The 21,147-nt window shown below is 46.1% G+C and overlaps 1 long non-coding RNA gene across 4 annotated transcripts in view; it reads left to right on the plus strand.

The window, feature by feature from the left end:
* LOC105019523 overlaps nucleotides 1-21,147 on the plus strand; it is a 43,887-nt gene that overhangs the window by 12,996 nt on the left and 9,744 nt on the right. For all 4 annotated transcript variants that reach the window (XR_002195825.2, XR_002195824.3, XR_002195823.2 and 1 more), the window contains one exon: nucleotides 1,073-1,192. This is a non-coding gene — a long non-coding RNA (uncharacterized LOC105019523). The remainder of the gene's footprint in view (nucleotides 1-1,072; nucleotides 1,193-21,147) is intronic.

Consider the following 21,147-nt stretch of genomic DNA (forward strand, 5'->3'; position numbering starts at 1 on the left):
ATTAAAGTGGTCTCAACAACAACCAATATTATCTGTGTGAGATTAAACTGTCTCTGTTGTAGGGTAGAAAAGGAGCTGAAGACTAGAGAGGCGCAGAATAAAATAAAAAAACTGATGTCAAATTACACCAAATGTTGAGGAATGAACAGACTAAATTGGTCAAATTACAAACATATGAGGGAAAGTGCAGAGGTTTACCTTGTATATGTTTGAGAGTAAACATCCTGATGTTGTGATTAGATAAACCAACATGTCCCTGATATGTAGGCCGCTGGCCTAGTGACCCCGTCCTAAATATCTCTTTTGTATTCACATAAAAACCACACTGAGAGGACAATGAATATGATTAAATATATTAATGAAGAGGAGCACTGCTCTGCAGGCCTGAGACAGCTTTGGGAACTAAGGTACAGGCTTGTTTATGCAGACCTCTGTTCCCCCTTGAGTCTCAAATAGCACCAATTTGCAGCCTAATATATTTGTCCCGTGGTGTGTGTCATGGTGCCTCCTGTGGATTGTGGTGCTCTTGGGCTTGATTGCGGGTGTGTGTGTGGGGGGGGGGGGGGGGGGGGGTGTACTGGAGATGTGCAAAGAACTTGAGTTAAAATGATGCTAATATAGATGTTTTACAGATTGATAATTTCTTATCTACTCCTAAATGAAAAGAAAAGAGTTTGGAGAGTTCCTGGATTTAAATCAGGTCCTCAAATAATTCACTTGAATTCATTTATGATTATTTTTGTTTTTTTTATTATGCTGCCACCATTAACTTGATGAATTTACTTATTGAAAAAAAGTGTGTGCGTGTGTGTGTGTGTGTGTGTGTGAAAATTAGAAAAGCATGTCACTCCTGGTGGGACAGTTGCTCTCTAGGTCTCTCCCGGCAGCAGGAAATGATGGTCCTAATTGTTTCAGATTCATAAAAAGTTGCACACATTCCTCTACTTGATGTTTTTCATTGGAGCTGTACGGTAGAGCTGTATGTAACCTATTAAACCACTGGCTCCACTGCATCGAATCTAACAAGATGCTATCACATTGGATAATCGTACAATGTTTTTTTTTTGTTGAGGATGATGATAAAGACTGAGGATCCGCCCCTTCGAGAGCATGTCATCAAGGTCACTTGACCAGAGGAGGAAGTGATCCGTCCACTGCCATCATCACCCTGGTTTGCAAGTCATCAGAATGAGTATGGAGTGTGTGTATCTGTGTGTTAACTTCTCCGCGTGACTGAAGACAGGATGTGTACCCATCCACACCTCTTCATTTGTGCCTTTCATTAGTGATGCAGCATTTAATTTCCACTCCAAGGAGCTTTTCATCAGAATTTAGGCGTCACACCCTAGTAACAAACCACAAATCTCTCCCTCCACATTTCACCTTCTTGTCTCTCTAAGCCTCTTGCTTAGCCTCTCTCTCTCTCGTTCTTTCTCTCTCTCTTTCTCACTCTGTCAATCAAATGAACACCCACGCACACGCTTAGATGCGCACACATTTCTCATACCCATACACACACGCACACACCCACACCCACAAACCTGTGCACACACATGCACACATGATTCACCATCTGAGTTTCCAGCACAGGTAGATCCTACTGACAAGCAGGTGAGGATTAGTAAATCTCATTTCTGCCTCTCAGCAATGTTGGCCCTCTTGGCTTTCTGACAGGACGGTTGCCTTTCCTTTGCCGTGTTGTTTCTCCTCTTCAACACTGTGCATACCAACGATATTATCTCCTAAATAAATCTCAATCAGAGAAGGGAATGGGCAGCTCAAGTGGTGTTTGGCCAGTGTGAGACATTTATTAGAAAGCTGCTCAGTTTCATCTCGCATGGCCGTAGGTTGAAATGGGAGCTTAGTCGAAAAATCTGCTGGATGACGAGGGGGGGGGGGGGGGGTAGAGAGATTCAGGAAGTGTGGGATAGAACACCGTAAAAATGATATCGATGTCAGTTTAAGTTGACACGGAAGCTGTCAGCTAGATCGACAGGAAATACTGTTGCTGCCAAATATATTGGCACTCTTGCACATTTCTTAAATTATTCCTTATTTGTTCTAAGTATAGATTTAAAACGTATTTCATCTCCACACCTTATTGTTAGATTTTCTTCATGAACCAATTTGATTTATTTTTAAAATGCTCACACACCCTGACTGCTTCCATAGATTTCTAGCTTGTGGTGGCTAATGTTAGCTGAGGTTTGTAAAAGAAAATGAGGATAGCAATTTCTTTTAGCCTTATCATCATTCATGGTGAAGGACCATTTAACAGGAAGTTGGAAAATAATAAATTGTTTAACAGAATTTGACCACTCAGTTTTCTCCTGTAACAGACGGATAACGTCCTCTCGTGTTCTGGGATGTTCACCTTGAAAGAACAGGAGATTGTGAAATGCATTTTAAAACAAAGCTTTGTTTAATTTCACTGTCCTAAACATCTACTAATCTGCTGATGTCATGAAGCACAAATTCAAGGTCACCAGTAAGGACAGACAGGCCAGAACATTATCAAACCTTCCAACCAAGCAGGGTTCGGACAGTCAAAGACATTTATTAGAAAACTGCTCAGTTTCATCTCACATGGCCCTAGGTTGAAACGGGAGCTTAGTGGAAAAATCAGCTAGGAGAGAGAGAAAGAGAGAGAGAGATTGAGAGTGTATAATGTTTGCAGGTCATTTGTTTTCTTAGAGATAACGATTTTAAAGTTTGGCAAACATTTAATTTGTTTTACAATCTTGAAAATGTGAAAAGCAACCTGTAAATACAGTTACCTGCTGTCTTTCATGAGTGTCTCTTAATACTTCTGTTATATCAGTTTGCAGTTGATCTGAACCTCAAAGTCTTTGGTTATTTTTAGATAAAAATAAAACCTGAAGTGTGTGTGTGTGTGTATGTGTTTGCGTATGGGCGGTTGTGTGTCTGCGTTTGACATGCATCCCATCTCCTGAAAAATATTTGTATGCATGTCCAGGCCTGTGATGATAACACCACCCTAGCTGTGACTCTTATAAACCACTGCAGTAACAGCTGTACTCCAGCGCACTGTGTTCCCACTGCAGTTATTCAGACCAGCCTCCTCCATTACCACGCTGTCTGATCCAGCCAATCAGACGAGGGCCCATAGGTGGAATCACTGTCAGCGTGCCATCGGGGCCATTTGGCACTGATCAAACCATGGGAATTGGAAGTACTGCACATGGAGTACTGTAGACAGTACTACACCTGAACGTGCGTGCCTAATCGATGGGGCAGCTACGCAAACCACGGCGGCTCGCACAGGGGATGAGTTGTGAGGATTGGTGAAGCCGATTCGTTTTTCATTTCTAGTATTCAACTAGCCGAGATGACTAGATTCAGGCTGGGGTGTGGGGGGGGGGGTTCCTTTAAGGAAAGCTGTTTCTTAATTAGTCTGAACCCTGGTTTGGCCTGCTCCTGCAGAGAGGACCCTAAAGGTGGGTTTGGAATAAGGGTGTCCAGGGAGCTCCGAGCGGGAGGTAATTAATGCAGGCAGGCAACCTTAACGGCCAGACAGGAGGCTATAAAGGAGACCCGGGAGTGGCTGTGCATGTGTGTTCTCAGGAAAAGGTTTCGCGGGGGGTTGACTCATGCTTTCTGTCTCCCCCGTCAGAAACACGCAAGCACACACACACACAAACACGCACACACACAAACACACATGTTCACCAGCGGACAGCCTCTACACAGGGTATGCACATAAACACGCCAAACAAACATTCTCACATAAACAAAAACACATGGTCTACATAACACACACCCACACACACACACACTTTCTTGTTTTTCCTGCTATGAAAAAAGAGGTCTGCACCAGGAACCTGCTGCCAAAATCCAGGGGTGTCCCAAAAGCCCTGGGGTGAGGCGACGAGGGTTGATCAGTAGATAAAAATGTCCAATCTGCAGTGTGTGTGTTTGCGTGTGTGTGTGTATATGTCCGTGCGCGTGTATGCACGTACATTTGCATGTGCGTGTATATCCAATCGTGTCGGTATATAATGTGTGAGTGTGCATGTAGTGTGTGTGTGTGCACTATTATGTGTGTGTATTTGTGAGTGTGCGCAGTGTGTGTGGGCTGCAGCCCTGGCAGAGAGAAGCCCATGTTCTGACTGTCTCTCTTACCACCACCTGCCACAGCCACACGCCAACCCCCACCCACCCTCTGGGGGACACCCCCTCTGGGGAGAGACTGGCCGCCTGACCCCTGGGCCTCCCTTTTCCCGGTTCTGTTTAAGACACTGGGCCGATACAACGAGGGGTCTGCTACACTGCGCTTTGTGTTCACTGCAGCAGCTACAGCAGTCCCTTACAGGCAGAGAGAGACAGAGAGAGAGTGATTGTGTGCGTGTGTGTGCGTGTGTGTGTGTGTGTGCGTGCGTGTGTGCGTGTGTTTGTGTGTGCGTGTGTTTGTGTTTGAGCCTAGACCGTGTCCACCTTGAGGCTGAATGGCAGCAGAAAGAATGAAAATGAGTCACTGGTTTTCGGAGCAGGTCTGAGAGCTAGCCGGCTTTGTGGCGTGCTGGACGGGAATGGCTAGTGAACTGTGATGTAACCAGGTAGGCAGGCATATGGCGGCCTGGAGACGTCAGCGTTTGTGACCGCCGTTTGGACTTCTTGTTCTGCCATCCCCCCGGTATTCACGCTCGAGATGTAGGACTTTGGTGTGTGTATATGTGTGTGTGTATTATCCTACTGTGCTATTTATATATGAGGGCTGTTCCACTCAAATTGCTGCCCTTGCATGGTTATCATCATGCAAATCTATTTGATTTTCCGTAGCTCTGAGCTAAAGAGAGGAGGGGAGAGAGGAGCTACAAGGGGAAAGGGGGGAAGAGAGACAGAGACAGGAGCTAGAGGGAGAGATAGGAGAGGAGGGAGAGCGAAGAGCTTGAGGGAGAAAGAAAGGGAGAGGAGAGTGGGAGACAAGGAAAGAGGGATTGAGTGAAAGAGAGAAAGGAAGAGAGAGAGAGAGTCTTGTTCTTTAACAAGCATATCCTGGCTTCCTTAGAGCCGGACAATAACCTCCAGGTGAGGGAATATTTCCCAAGCCATCAAGCATAACTGACAACTGCCATTTACTGTTAGTTACCTCAGTGTAATTGATGTCAGCTCTCACTCATTGAGCCCCCAGACCCACCAGCTATGTTCAGTCCCATGGCTTGGGGGCTAGTCGCTTTCGCTTTCCTCCAGCCTCCATACTAGACATGTTTCTCTCTCATTGTCTCACACACACACACACAGACGTGCACATAAATACCTTAGAGATGCACATGCAAACATACACAGCTCGCTCTGTCTCTTACTCGTTCCGCTCAAAGGTACTGAACTCATATTCAATGGAACTTGGTGATGTTGTTGCATTTTTTTCTAAGCTACCTGAGCTTCTTGTTTTCATGCAGAGTTCAAACCAACTCATTGATCCATTTTTGAGCAGCACTCCCACGTCAACAACTGGGTCAATATAGCCCGTCTGACGGCAAACATTACAACCAAGATGAGAGTTTTGAACTTGCACATGCTCCCCAAATCAATACAATTATCTTTTTGTTCTGGAGAAGAATGCTTAGTGTTTTTCTATAGAAACACATTTTTAGATTTGGTTACTCGCTGCAGTAAATGTTCAATGACACGACAATGTCTGGGTATTGGAAGAATTTGTCCCAGCGAACAAATACGGCAGATGCTATTTCTGCTTCTCCAGGATCAGATATTTGGGGCAAGGTTTTCCAGTAGTTTCCTAGTGCATCAGGCCACTGGGGACTGGAGTGTTGTGCTTTGTCTTCTGTTTAAGATAAATGAACGCCTTTTGCCTTTCCCTCCAAGGAGACCTGTTCAGGCATAGAGAGATCTACACTACTGTGAGCTAAACAGCGGGCCCTACGCCTCAAACAGCCTCAGAAACACCATTTTGAAGAATATTTTAGAATACAATCTTTTATTCTGTTTTGTCTTTGAATTTCACCTGTCATTGGTTGCGATGTGATGGTAGTTCTGTGAATCTCATTGGTTGAGGTGTGACAGCAGTTCTGCGGAAGTCATTGGTTGAGATGTGAAGGTAGTTCTGTGGATTTCATTGGTTGAGATGTGGCAGATGTCATTGGTTGAGATGTGGCTGCAGTTGTGTGAATGTTGTAAATTGGATGTTAAATAGTAAATATAGAATAATTGAGCTAGGGGTTTAATGTGTGATGTCCCAGATAAGTGGCAGAGAGCTAACTTTGTGGTATGCAGTAGAGGCTTGTCATTAGGAATAGCTGAAACCTCTACCTGTCTGTGTGTCTCTCTGTCTGCCTGCCTGTCTGCCTGCCTGTCTGTCTACCCGTCTCTCTGTCTCTCTGTCTCTCTGTCTGCCTGTCTGTATGTCTGTCTACATGTCTGTCTACCTGTCTCTGTTTACATGTCTGTCTGCATGTCTGTCTGTCTACCTGTCTCTCTGTGTGCCTGCCTGTCTGTCTGTCTACCCGTCTGTCTGTATGTCTGCCTGTTCTTCTCTGGTCATGTTGAATCCAGTGATTGAACTTTGATGCGGATAAGGTTTGACCATTGTGACAGTGTGGTGTGATTAAGTACTGGAGTTACCCTGACGCTGGGATGATAAATGTGTCCCTGTCTTCACAGTCCCCCTGTTCCTGGCCCCTGAATTGAGGAATATGTTTGAATGTGTGTGTAGGTACATATGCTTACAAGGGCCTTTATGTACTCATGCATTGTTCAGGTGACATAACTGTATGTTTTAAGAGGTATCATCAACCCTCCTATTTTTCTTTTGGGGGTATTGGTGCTGTGGGGGGTGTTGGAGGTGTGGGGGGTGTTGGAGGTGTGGGGGGTGTTGGAGGTGTGGGGGGTGTTGGAGGCATTGGAGGTTGGAGGTTTTGTGGTGTTGGGAGGTGTTGGGTGGTGTGGGAGGTGTTGGGTGGTGTGGGAGGTGTTGGGTGGTGTGGGAGATGTTGGGTGTTGTGGGAGATGTTGGGTGGTGTGGGAGGTGTTGGGTGGTGTGGGAGGTGTTGGGTGGTGTGGGAGATGTTGGGTGGTGTGGGAGATGTTGCGTGGTGTGGGAGGTGTTGGGTGGTGTGGGAGATGTTGGGTGGTGTGGGAGATGTTGGGTGGTGTGGGAGATGTTGGGTGGTGTGGGAGATGTTGCGTGGTGTGGGAGATGTTGCGTGGTGTGGGAGGTGTTGGGTGGTGTGGGAGGTGTTGGGTGGTGTGGGAGATGTTGCGTGGTGTGGGAGGTGTGGGAGGTGTTGGAGGTGTTGGGTGGTGTGGGAGGTGTTGGGTGGTGTGGGAGGTGTTGGGTGGTGTGGGAGATGTTGCGTGGTGTGGGAGGTGTTGGAGGTGTTGGGTGGGGTTGGAGGTGTTCGGGGCGTTGATGTAGTTGTTTACTATCTTCTCTCCGTGGTCACCTACTCAGCGTTTGTTTACACTCAACAGGAAGTGGTGCCACGGGTCGTGCAGTTGCAGAGTCGCTGTATGAATCAGAGGTGAAGGGGAAAGCAGCTGTGTGAGCAGATGTGCCTTCAGACAAGGGATCATACACAGGCCTGTTTCTGCACTGCCGCAGCAGTCAGGCAGGGTCAGGGGCAACCTGTCTCAACCATGGCACACCAAGTACAGACAGACAGACAGGGAGAGAGTGGCGGACAGGCAGACAGATAGGCAGGCAAGCAGACAGACACTGTCGTGTAGTGTGCTATGCAAGTATACAGAAAGACAAGCAGGCAGACACACACACTCACACACACACACACACACACACACACACACAGCAGGATCATTGTCTCTGTCATGTGCCTATGTGGTGTCACAGTGTGAGATGAGTGGCGTGTGGGAACAGAGTGGTGAAAACAGATCCCAGTGTAGCTGACGATCACTCAGGATATCCTTGGCTTCCAACCGATATTCAATCTCATCTGTTACGTTAAAAGTTCACCCGGTAAGAAAACAAAGGCGTGGAAGACATTTATGGCTTGTCACCACCTGCCAAGAACACAACTGGAGCTGGGTCTGCCCCATACCTGTCTCTGTTCTTAGCCTTGGAGAGGTAAATCAATGAGCAGCCACACAGATTACTTAGAATCAAACCAAGCATCTGGGGAATCTTCCCACACTGACATTCAGACAGCCCTACACACCTGGGTGACTCTCTCTCTTTTCGCCTCTCTCTTTCTCTCTCTCTGTCACTCTCACTGTTTCTTTCCCTTTGTCACTCTCTTACTCAACTTAAATCAACCATATTCTCTTATTCATGCTCTCCCCCTTGCCCCCTTACACACACACACGCGCACACACACACACCTATACAAAAATACACAAACCCTTTCTTTGTCATCCTCTCTGGTGAGCATGTGTTTCTAGGGTCCAGGGTGGCATGGAGAACGCCAGGCGTCTGGCCCACCTATGAGTCAGCCCATATGGGGATGAAGGACAGACTCAGGTTGTGTCAGCACCCATCTATTCTTAACCCTGTCATCACTGTCCCCAGACAGAAACTATGCCTGAAATGCCATGCTTCCACCCTAACCCTCCTTGTCATTACTCACCTATTTGACGCCATCTGATTGGACTCCCTGCTTCTGATATAGTCCAATCAGGCTAGAACGCTGTGGGTGCCATTTTGGATGCGGTTCCTTTTGGTACCTTCCCAACCCTGGCAAATGTAGTTGGGGGCGAGGGGTGGAGCTCCTGCCCCGACGTTGCTGTCAGAATGGCCTGCTGTTAACCACGTGTTGAAAAGCTGAGTGATCCTTTAAACTCCTTCAAGCCGAGGTGTGCATTCAACTTAAAGAAGCAGAAATAGCATTAAAAAGCTCAATGTCCCAAAGTAATCAAATCCCATCATGCCAGTCTCTAAATCTTTGTCAGGACAATGTGATTGTTATAATACGTTTATTGAAACTTGGGCGAGGTTTTATTTAATCACTCTTGCACTAACTGTGGTGTGGAGATGAGAAAAACACACAATCTTTCATCACACAATCATCCCAGGCAAATCCAATTGTCTGCTTGTTCAGTTTGGCTGTGTACCGACTACATGAGATCATTACATGGAGTACTGTGTGTGTGTGTGTGTCTGTTTGAACGTATGGGGTTTTTAGACATTGTGTCCTGTGTTTGTAGCGTACATGTGTGAAGCTTGGATTTGTGTGTTTGACAATGTGTGTATAGTGTTTATGTATAGGTACGAGTGTTTGTTTGTGTACCATCGATGCGTGTGTGTGTATGCTTGTGGTGTGCATATGTGTGTGAAATAATGTGTGTGTGTGTGTGTTAGTGAACTGACTGATACAGTAACTAAACAGACTGATTAACATGACAGTCAGTGTGGTTATATTTTAGTCATTGCATTTTTAATTAATTAATTTCAGCTTCCGTCATGAGCTCATTCAAAAAAACCTTGTATGACTACCGAAGGCCTGCCATCCATGGTTTGACTTACCACACAAACAAAAATGGCTGCCAAAGCTGACACTAGTCTGCTCTGGCGTTGTGTAATTGTCTACGTGTGTGTGTTCGGTCTGTTTGGTGCAGGCGTGTCCACATCAAACAGACCCACGGTAGGTTTACGATGCGTGTTCGGAGAACCACCACTGTAGAATCCCACAGGTTCCCCTCAGCCCAGGCCTTGTCACAGGTTCCCCTCAGCCCAGGCCTTGGCAGGATTATTTATTGCCCTGTTCCAACTGCCGACAGCTAGCACGTACACCCGGTGCCCTGGCGGTGGCGGCCCGTGTGATTATCGAGAAACGTCCGCGCTCCTGCCACGTCGCCTCCTCAGATCTCTTTCGGGGTGCTGAGTGTGTTGGGGTGCTGAGTGTTTTGTGTGGGGTTAATGGAGGCGCAGAGCAAATTAAACACAGCGACGCGAAACCAAGCGGCGGGCCCGCCCGCTGTGAGCAGGACCCACTGTTACTTAGTGAGAGTGTGTGAGGTTGGGTGTGGGAAAGTGGGGAGGGGGGGTGTTTAAATGGTGTGTGTGTACTTGTGTGCTTGTGTGTTTGAGTGAAAGCAACAGAGATGTTGTAATTTAAATGTGTCACAGGTAGGTAACAAATAAAAGAACATAAATTAAAATGAAGCTACAGTGACAGCTTTTAAACCTTGGTCTGTAAATCAGGTGTCACCAACACATCCCATGGTAACTTGTGTTTGTGGGTGTGGGTGATTCTCACAAAACCTGTTTTAACATGTTTGTCGCAAACTGTTTTACAAAAACTGGATATATCTGCTAAAATTGTCATTACCAAAATGCTTCCCAATTGGAATGCTTTGCTCATTTTATAACAATGCACAAAATATGTTAAAGTAGGTTTGTTTGTCCATAAAGTATGGTAATGAAATACTAGTTGATCAGTTCAGAAGTACATTTTTAGTTGTCAACTAGAGCTGATCTTCAGATAAATAATTCCAAAGTTAATTCAATTTGTTAAATGCGTCACAATTCTCAAACATCCCCATTACCACAAATGTATAAAAACAATTCTAAACCATTTAAATTCATTCAGCCTTCTCAAAATAAAAATGGCAAAAAAACATAAGTATTTAGTCTTTATTGAACTACTATAATAATGTGAATTATGTAAAATTTGTGGCAAAATGCATAACGAGATCGAAACAAATGTTTCTGACATATAAGTACAGTTCCAAATAAAGTGATACATCTATTTATAAAATTGACAGTTTATAAATATTTATTCAAATGTGTGTGTGTTTGTGTATGTGCATGCATGTTTATGTGCATGTTGTATATTAGTGTGTTGGTGCACAGATTAGCATCATACTTTAGACTTCACCTGCCAACCAAACATGTAAATCTACTTAAAATGAACATGTGTTTTGAATTTGCCTGAATTTTAGGACGGCAGCAGTGGAAATCACTACCCCGCTCAAACACCCCAGGTAACCATGGAAGTCCTGAGGTTAACCAAGTATTTTGCAGAGTGGCAACCTGCCATAAATACATCTAATTACTTGAAGGCCCAAACTCCATTTCTATTTTGCATTTCAACTGGGTTTGTTGGTTGCCTTCAATTCAATTGTAGTTTGCCTGATTTTCAATTTATGTATTTTATGCAACAAATAATTTTGACAGTCCATCATTTAAGGTTTACATCCACAGATACTCACAAAAACGTAACCCAGAAATGAAGCTAAAAAGACAGTGGTCATAAAAGTAACGTATTGTAACTCATAGTTTGTTTATAATTTCTTCAGGTTTAGGGACAATCAAAATAAGGTAAATGCAGAATAAGGTATAACCATCTCTTTCAATTCTCCTATTAAACATCTAAAGTCAAGTGGAGGCCATTGAACTCTTTATATCTCGCCTCATCCCTAGCAGAACAGACTAGTGGCACTCATACACTAGTGACTTGTCTCAACAAATGATGAGTGCAACTGATACACCAGAGACTCATCCCTAATAGAAGAGTAGTGGCCCTGATATACCAGAGACTCATCCCTAACAGAACAGAGTAGTGGCATTGAGGCACCGGAGACACATCCCTAACACTGATACACCAGAAACTTATCCCTAACACGGATACACCAGAAACTCATCCCTAACACGGATAAACCACAGACTCCACTGTAAAAGAACAGAGTGGTGGCATTGATACACCAAAAACTCATCACTAACACTGATACACCAGAGACTAATCCCATACACCGATACATCGCAGACTCATTCCTAACAGAACAAAGTAGTGGCATTGATACACCAAAGACTCATCCCTTACACAGATACACCACAGACTCATCGCTAACAGAACAGATTAGTGGCATTGATACAGCAGAAATTCATCCCTGACAGAACAGAGTAGTGGCATTGATACACCAGAGACTCATTCCTAACCTCAATACACCAGAGACTCATCCCATACACTGATACACCGGAGGCCTAACCCTAAAGCCCATTGTCTCTCACTGCCTCTCCCTCTCTCTTTTTCTCTCCTCTGAGCATCTTGGTTGTATCATTGGGATCTGAGGCTGCTGTGATTTCCAGCATATTTGATCCCTGTCTGAAGATCTAATAGTTGTTTAGTCATAGCTCCTCCTCCTGGCCATGAACTCTATCTCCTTTGCTACAGGGGTGAAGAACTGCTCCCTGGTTGGCCACCATTGGTAATGGCATTATAATATGTTACATTTGGCTGAAGCTTTTATCCAACACCTCTGTGTGGCCCCAGCAGGAATCAAACCCACAACCCATTGCAAGAACTTTGCTATGAAACCCATGTGCACACCGGTACTTTCTGTCTTGCTGAATGTCAAAACCTCCACCTGATACTTTTCTCTCTGTTCTATACCGATGGGTACCACTTCAAATGGCCTTTAATGTATGTTACGCTAGACTTCTGTGACCGTTACCCTGGTCTTCTGTGACCGTTACCCTGGTCCTCTGTGACCGTTACCCTGGTCCTCTGTGACCGTTACCCTGGTCCTCTGTGACCGTTACCCTGGTCCTCTGTGACCGTTACCCTGGTCCTCTGTGACCTTTACCCTGGTCCTCTGTGACCTTTACCCTGGTCCTCTGTGACCTTTACCCTGGTCTTCTGTGACCTTTACCCTGGTCTTCTGTGACCGTTACCCTAGACTTCTGTGACCTTTACCCTTGTCCTCTGTGACCTTTATCCTGGTCTTCTGTGACCTTTATCCTGGTCTTCTGTGACCCAAACCCTGGTCCGCTGTGACCTTTACCCTGGTCCTCTGTGTGGCCTTTTCCCTGGTCTTCTGTGACCCATACCCTGGTTCTATGTGACCTTTACCCTTGCCCTCTGTGAACTTTACACTGGTCCTCTGTGACCATTGCGCTGTTCCTCTGTCACCTTCACCCTGGTCCTCTGTGACCTTTATCCTGATGCTCTGACACCTTTACCCTGGTTCTCTGTGACCTTTACTCTGGTGTTCTGTGACATTTACTGTGGTCCTCTGTCACCTTTACCATGGTCATCTGTGATCTCTACCAATGTCCTCTGAGACTTCATCATATGTGGCCCTTACAAGTTGCCTGGTAGATAATACAGTATATGTTGGGTCAGTTACTTTTGACACCCAAGCACAGGAATGTAATGGAATATAGTGCAAATATGTTGAGCAACATAACTTCACCTTGTCAACCTCACAGCCACACAACGTCACCCATGCGCTAAACATATTGACACGTTGGAGCGTTTCATGTCTGTGCCTTTGTTTTGGCAGCATTCTGTTGGCACAGGGAGGGGCATGAGTGTGTGAGGGTGTGTGTGAGGGTGTGTGTGTGTGGGGAGGTGATTCTGGTCAGGTGGGAGCATTATGGTAAATAGAAATGTATGTGTATGTGTGTGCAAGTGTATGTTTTTAAATGTGCGTGTGTGTGCGTGGATGGGGGAGAGTTTGTTGGTGCATGTGATGAAGGAGAGAGTGTGCGTGTGTGTCTGTGTGGAGGGTGGGGAAGTGTGTGTGGAGGGAGGAGCGTGTGTGTGTTATGAAGGAGAAGTGTGTGTGTGTGTGTGTGTGTGTGTGTGTAGGGGAGCTCTAGCATTGAGGTGCTTCAGACTTTTCTGCTCCTCAGGCCCTCTGGCTCAAACCAGCTGGAGCTCTTCAAATTAGTGGAGTGCTTGATTATGCGCCTCTCGCCCCCTCCTCCCCCATCCTCCCTGCCCACCTCCCCTTTGCTTTAGATATTTAGCTGCAGGTGAAACGGGGAGCCGGCCCTTCTGTTGCGCTGTCTGTGAAGCTTTTGTCCTACTCCTCGTAATTGCGCCGCGCCTTGTTGCCGAGTGGCCCACTCGGGTGTGGGTGGGTGTGTGTGTGCGCGCGTGTTCATGAAATGTGTGCTGAACGCGTGTGTGTACGTGAAAGAGCAGGGGCGGGCCTTGCGTTTCATCTGTTGCCTATGGTGCGACTAACCAGAACCCCCCACACACACAGCCCTCCCTCCAGAAGAGTTGTTAGCAGGCGTGTAGTTGACGTTAGCATGCTAGTAGTTTCTCTGTGCCGGTGAGTCCCGCGGAGAGTTGGGATTTCTCTTCATTCTGGGCCTGGGGGAGGGCCAGTAACTGAACCACCAGCCCAGGGAGCTGGACCAATTACATTGTTAGGATAAATGTAGCGCTATGCATGGATTGTGGTACTTAACAGCACTGTGCAAAAAGAAGGAAACCTTCACCAGGGTATTTTAAATGAAAGGGAATTTAAAAACAGATTTATGGGTCAGTTAAAAATAGTAAGGCAACTGGATTTTTTCCCCCCATTCCGTTTTTGTCTCTTTTTTTTCCCTCCGTCCCTCCATCCCTTCATCCCTCCATCCCTTTGGTCTTTCATAAAATGATATATCTCTTAAAAGGGTGGAATTTTCCCCCCATGGAACGCCTAAACACAAATTGACAATTCAGCCGCTGTCGTTTAATAGCCTCCTTCTATCATTTTTCCCCCTTCTCGTTCTCTATACTCCTGACCAACAAGGAGTTATTAAATTAAGCCTTAACTAAATCTGAGTTAATGAATTATTCTAACACCTATGATGTGATTATTTTAATTAATGGGCCAACATACCTGCTTTGACTCCTTGTTCGCTAAATGAACATCTCGGCCAGGCCTAATGTCTTTTTTGACACAGATTTAGAGCTCTTTCTTTCTCTTTCACTATTTGTCTGTCTCCCTCTTTCTCACTGTCTCTCTTTTTTTATGTCTCTCTTACCTTTTCCCTGTCTTTCTTGCTGTCTCCCTCTCTTTCCTGACTTTCATTTCATTCTGGGAGATAAATATGTGTCTGATATGCAATTTTCTTTCTTTAAATTAACCCCTGATTCCAATCTGGAACCAAACAGAAAAACAACACGTGTGGCATCAACATGAGTCTAAAACTTTGTTGCTGTTTGAATTGACCAAAAGAAAATAGGATCATTTTAATCAGTCTCACCCAAAATCTGCATCAACGTGCATGATGGGGTTTTGATTTTGTAATTGCCTGTTTGTCACACATGTTTAATGGCTGCGTTGTTTGTTGTCTGTCCGATCCCAAAGACAATGAGAGACAACTCACTCGTGTATTTTCACTTCGGACACTTTGCATCAAACACCTTAGTTAAATGTAAAATTGTACGACTTAAACCACTACTGTCGATTGTGAGGAAGTGATCCTGACTTCTTTTGGTGTTTAACAGGGAAAAACATCTGCCACTTCCAAACCCGCCTCCATGACTGAAATCTTGTTTTTTGCAAAATTAGTGCATTCTGACCCTTTTTATATCACTGGAGTTAAGTGTTAGAAATGTTAGAAAATAGCCTACTACCTCCTGTTTTTTGCTTTCTCATTTTTTGGCAGGGTGGCTCAGGCCCATCTGATTTTATCAGGGCCCTGTTTGTATTTGATGACAAGCATAATTTGGCAGTCCCCACATTGTTGATTCAGGAGCATTGTGAATACCCCAGCAGTGCTTTTGAATGTGCTCAGTACTTTGCCCTAAAACAAAAGAAAGAGACGCATGTGTTTGCTTCCGTCAGGCCTAACTTGTAAATGCAGACATTTAGCGGACTCTCAGTCTGTGGAGGTGCGAATCTCTCTGTCTGCTACAGGCTAGCCTCCAGCGCTAACACACACACGCACCTTGCCCATTGAAACCTGCTAATCCACTGCACCAGCACAATCCACTTTCAGAAAAGCACCACAACAAAACCGGCCACGAGCCTCTCAATTTGCAGCCATTTTGGAGATGGGAGTTTTTGTAACACAGAGAAGTGTTGTCAGAGGGTCTGTTCAGTACAAAGGCAGAAAATTCACAGAGACATTCTGGTGTTGGTTCTGGTTCACGAACTGGGAACCCGAGCCAAAACCCAGGGCAAACATTCGGCAGACATTCTCCGTGCTTTGATTTCTACTACTTAAGAAGATTCGGAGCTTACTTAATCCAGTTTTGCTGGTGAATTTCCCGCAAGCTACTAATTATATATGAGTGAATCGTTGTCTTAGACCTTGCATGGGGTCTGTAACCTTTAGTAAGCCGGAGCCAATTCAATGGGTTATCAGCCTGACACGAGGCTGGCTGTGGGTGGAATGGCCGTTTAGTTCCAGATTTTAGTTCGCCAGCTGCACCGGAGACGGGTTTTCTCACTTCTTCCTCATTTGTGGACTATGACTTGGAAACGACATCAGTCAGCTTGCTGCAGTTGAAAGAAGGCACGAAGAATTAGGGAGTGGAAAGAATGTTTTGATACTGTATGGACTGCCCTCAAACCCCCCTTTCTGGCTCACATGACGCCATGGACATTTAGTGGTGAACTTTAATCATTGTCATCAAAGGTAATGGGTCATAGCTTGGTGAGATAACAAGCACCAACGTCGGTAGGACTGTGCCACGCCATGGAATCATTTGTATTCCGCACCAGCGTTTACGTTTTTACGATATGCCATAAAGTCAGGGTTGCCTTTCTTGGTCTATCTGCTCTGCGAATCTCCTGCAGCTCCCAGGTATGCTGTTTGTGTTGTGATGTGAGAGTACTGTGTTGACCCAAGGACCCGTGGCTGGGTTCTCTGTTCTCCGCCTCCAGCTTCCAGCAACTCCAGTACTGATGAAAATCCCTATAATTGGCCGAGCCTCCACTCATGGCCCCGAGCTCCTCCATTCTACATTTCCAATGAGACGCCATGGAGAGGTGGGGGTGGGAGTGGGGGGCCAGAGAGGGAGTGGGCAACCTGACTGAAGATGCATCTCCAATTATCTCCGTGTAACATGTGGCCCTCGGTGTGTGTCTGTGCACGTGTGTGTGTGTGTGTGTGTGTGTCTCCGGGTTGGCGTGTCTATTGTTTCAATTTGTGCTTGCGCGCGCACTGTTGACATTAGCATACTGTATGTGAACTGGTTAGCATAACACAGTTGCAGCACAGCCTTGACCTCAGCAGCAGAAGAACTCCTCCTAACACTGTGTCCCAATAATTAGCCCTGTCTGAATACCAACCCATGTACAGTAAACCAGGATGCGAGTAGTCGGCAACCTTGAAATCCCTCTCCGGAGAAAGGAACATTACATCTCTGATCCTGTGGGTTGATCTTCCTTCTTTTACTCTCTCTGTCTCTCACGTCCCCGCCTCTCCGCCCATTTCTCTCCCCCTAGTCCCGTCTGCCTGTCACCCCCCCCCTCCCTCTTCCTCCACCCGTCTCTCCCTCCATCCCTCCTTTCCTCTCTCCCTTTCTGTCTCCCTGCCTTCCTCTTCCCTTGCCCTGTGTGTGAAGTATAACTCCCTCCCTCCCCCCTTCCCGCTGTGTGTGCACAGTCTACTGATGCACGTGGGCCCACTATCTCCCTACCACACTTCTGGCGTTGGCATGGTGACAGAACATCCTGAGGGCCTAACTTTCACAGGCCCTACTTCCTCCTGTTTGGCAGCCAGGGATCCGCCCGTCAAAGCCAGGGCTGTCCGCGCTGCTTCCCGGGCCTGGCTTTGTGGCTGGCTCGGTGGCCCGGGCGGCTGGGCTCTGCATAGTGCTCGCAGTGTGAACTGAGCGTCGGCCCATGTGTGGGCCTTCTGGATTGGCTTCAGTAATAGGCCCTGGCGATGTGATGAAGCTTTGAAAATGAGTCGAATGTTAGTTAGAGCCGGGTTTTTGGGATTGGGATGTGAATTTGATTGATCCAGTCAACAGCTGCAAAGGCTTTTTTTGTGCGTGTGTTTATAATGTATATGTCTGTATATGTACATAAGTCATAGTTTATGCGATGTTTTCATTTCTACCCCGGGATGTTCTCCATTGATCACCTGATTTCAACTAATGATGAAACAAACCAATCTCATAGCCCGTTCTAACACACCCCGCATCATGCTCATATTTGATAGGGTGAAGCCTGTAATGAAACGTCTCGACACAAAAGCCAATCAATAAACAGAGTGAACACAGACGCCGCAGCGACATCACATTTCAGAAAGCCGGACCAAAGAGGTGGGGCGGGGCGACGGTTATGGCTCTAAATTTGAAATATTACGCCGTGGACGTTAGATCTCCAAGGTGACAAATGAGGGAACAGGAACCAACATGGCACCAAATGAAGTCCCTCTGGCTTGAGTGATTAATACGTCCTCCTCCAGCAAGGAAGGGAAGGATGGAGAGATGGAAGAGGAGGAGAGCCTGGCATCCAATGCCCACTGCTCCAAGGAGAGAGGGAAGAGACGGATGGGGTTCGGGGCACATACGGGGGATTTGGACTCTTTAATCTTGCCCTGTGCCGCTTTGATAAGGGCAGAAATCTCCCCTGCTCACAAGATAGAGCGTTTTTTTTTTTTTGCCTCTCATTTGCTTCCTTTCTCAAAGTCTGAATCATATTTATGCATGAGCATGTATTTGTTTGTGTCAGATCTCCAAATACGTTTTCTAAAAGTCATCTGAAAGAAAACCGAATCAGGGTGAGGAGTTGAATGTGACTTTGGCAAGTTGGAATGGTGTGTGTGTGTGTGTGTGTGTGTGTGTGTGTGTGTGTGTGTGTGTGTGTGTGCGCATCCACGTCCATGATGGTTTGTGTATGCGCGCATGCGTGTGTGTGTGTTTGAAGCACGTTGAAACCAGAGGTGCTGATTGCAAAGTGCACCCAGCGCTCTTCACACAGCCTATTGACGTGTGTTTTTGGAGGATTTCTCAGAACCCCACGCAAATCCCCCCTGAAGTAGGCTGGAAGTCAGGGCTGAGCTCAGTGTTGACGTCGCTGCCGGGCTCGCCTTTGAAGTCTCTGACCTTTTGGTCCCGCTTGTCACTGGCATAAAAAAAAGAAAATACTGGACTGTCAAGTTTGCCCCCGCTCCCCGGAATGAAAACAGAGCTTTCCAAGCCACTTTTGTCACCACGGTCCTCTGAGTAATATGCCATGTATGCACTGTGCGTTAAGCGGCGCTCGGAAGCCTGGTTCTTCAAAGGGAAGCTGACAGTCACATTAACCAGTCATCTCTTCACGGATCTTCTGCTGCAGCGTGTTCACAAAGGAGCTAAGAAGTTCTCTGAACATCGTCCTTGCGGGATACTGTCTTACTACTGTACTTACATTAACACGCTTTCTGCTATTTCCGTGTGTGGGTCGAGGCTTGTCGGCTCATGTTGCGTCTCAGTCTGTGTGTGTGTGTTTGTGTGTGTGCGTGCGTGCAGGCGCGTGTGTTTGCGTGTGTGTCTATACCTCTCTCTTTGTGAGAATTCTTCAGATAGTTAGTTTGTTTTTGCTTTTGTGTGTTTGCTCCATTGGCAGTTAGTCATTGTTTTAATTTGTGCTCCACCTGGCGTGGTGTAATTTGGAGATTCCGAGCTCACACAGGAAGTGCTGGCTGTGGAATGTGACACCCAGTGACACACCTTATGACTCGGCTTTCGTGGGCTCAGCAAAAAACTAGCTGCCGTTTCATGTCCATGCAGTGTCAATACCGTTGTCATGTCAGGGCAGTCTAGATCTGAGGATGTTTCCGGAATACATTTAACTGTAGCGTAACTCACACACTTCATTCATATTGAAGATTTACCTGACCACCACATACGATAGTGTGCCATGTCTCCATTAGGTATCAGATTTACAGGACTTCATGAGTATTTATTTCGGATCGCGAGACAATGTCCTTGCAAATACAGCGTCAAATCACCTTTCAATGTATTGTCTTGAAAAGCTCCCAACATATCAGTCCAAAAGGGTGATAAGGACAAACAATGTCCAAGAAGTGGATAGGCGAAGTTAGTTGGATTGCAGCAGTGTTTTGTACCCAGTTATGTGACATGAATATGACAAGACTGCTACACTGTTCTGGAAAGCCAGCCCCCGCCCCACCCTGAACTTCGCCCCAGAGCACTCGTCTCTCTATTTTTGCGCTCACACACTCCTCCAGCCAGTTACTCTGTGAAACAACTTTGCTGGAGTGGCTTAGATTGACACGGCGAAGGACTAGGGGTAATTCACAACAGTACATTATGACACTGCGTCATACCATAGCCTATACGCGTGGATACAATCAATGACTAAGAGTTGAGTCCAACAAAATGCCCTTTCACAGTAACTAACTGACAGGCTATGGAAACGAGCAGTGGTGATATTTAAAGTTCACGTGGTATAGAAGGGCTGCTGGCTGGGCCTCAGGTGGAAACTATCATTTGCATTTCTCCGTCCTTCACTCATTTTTTGTTTTTTTTTTGGCTTTTGAAGCCTGAAGATGAAGAAACCCCCCTTGGTCTGTTCTGTAGACCAGGTCGTGAGCAGTATCTGAATTAAGTTTCTCTCGGGGGCAACTTGCAGAGGTGTAAACACGCCGATGATGCAAGAGAGCTCTTCCCCTAACTCCCTCCGGGGGCTACAAGGTAAACCCTAACCATGGGAGTGTTACACAGTGAATGTCGTGGCCATTTTTGTAAAAGCATCCGGCTACAGAGAAAATGTGGCGCTTGTGTCCTTCCGTCCTTGTGTCCTTCTGTCCTTGTCCCTTGTCAACATTAATGGGGCGGTTTCTGACAACGAAAGGCTTTGTGTTTTACACATGTAACCGTGAGGTGATTTCAGTCAGGTATACATGGTTTGTATATAACTGTGGATGTTAGATGGTCAGTTTGGGAGTCTTTTCGCCACTTTTAAAGTGCAAAGGAAGTAAAACAGTAAAGGTGATTGTGACATCAAGTACCAACAAGTGTCCAGTCCTGTCACATATAACTGGCTTCTGATTTTAAATGAACATCGTTCCGGTTTGAAAGGGGTTTGTAAACTTAGAGCAGGCTGAGCTGTGGTGATCCAGGCTTGGCTAACTGCTTCTCAGATGCAGCCGGGCTTTGTGGGGTGGAAACGGATCGCAGGTGATGCATTTTCAGCAGCCGGTTGGCCAGAGTCATTTCCTGTCCGTCCCTGGAGAGCCGGGAAACGGACCGGCAACTCTCAATGCCAATTTCACAGTTGGCTGCTGATTGGGTAACTCACTCTGGCAGGAAGTCATTGCATGGGGTGGGATGCAAGTATAAAAAGTAGAGTTTTTGAGGTCCATGATCACTGACAGGTACCTCAGATTACTTTGTTAGTTGTTTGTTAGTACCTCATCCACTTAATGTTAACCGTACTGGGTAAACCACTGCCAAAACCACACTGATGAATCACATTGAAACAAAGGTCAAGATCACATGACCACAGGTTGTATGAGCTTGCTTGCTG

The sequence above is a fragment of the Esox lucius genome, chromosome 21 (genome assembly GCF_011004845.1).
Source record: "Esox lucius isolate fEsoLuc1 chromosome 21, fEsoLuc1.pri, whole genome shotgun sequence".
NCBI classification, from domain to species: Eukaryota; Metazoa; Chordata; class Actinopteri; order Esociformes; family Esocidae; genus Esox; species Esox lucius.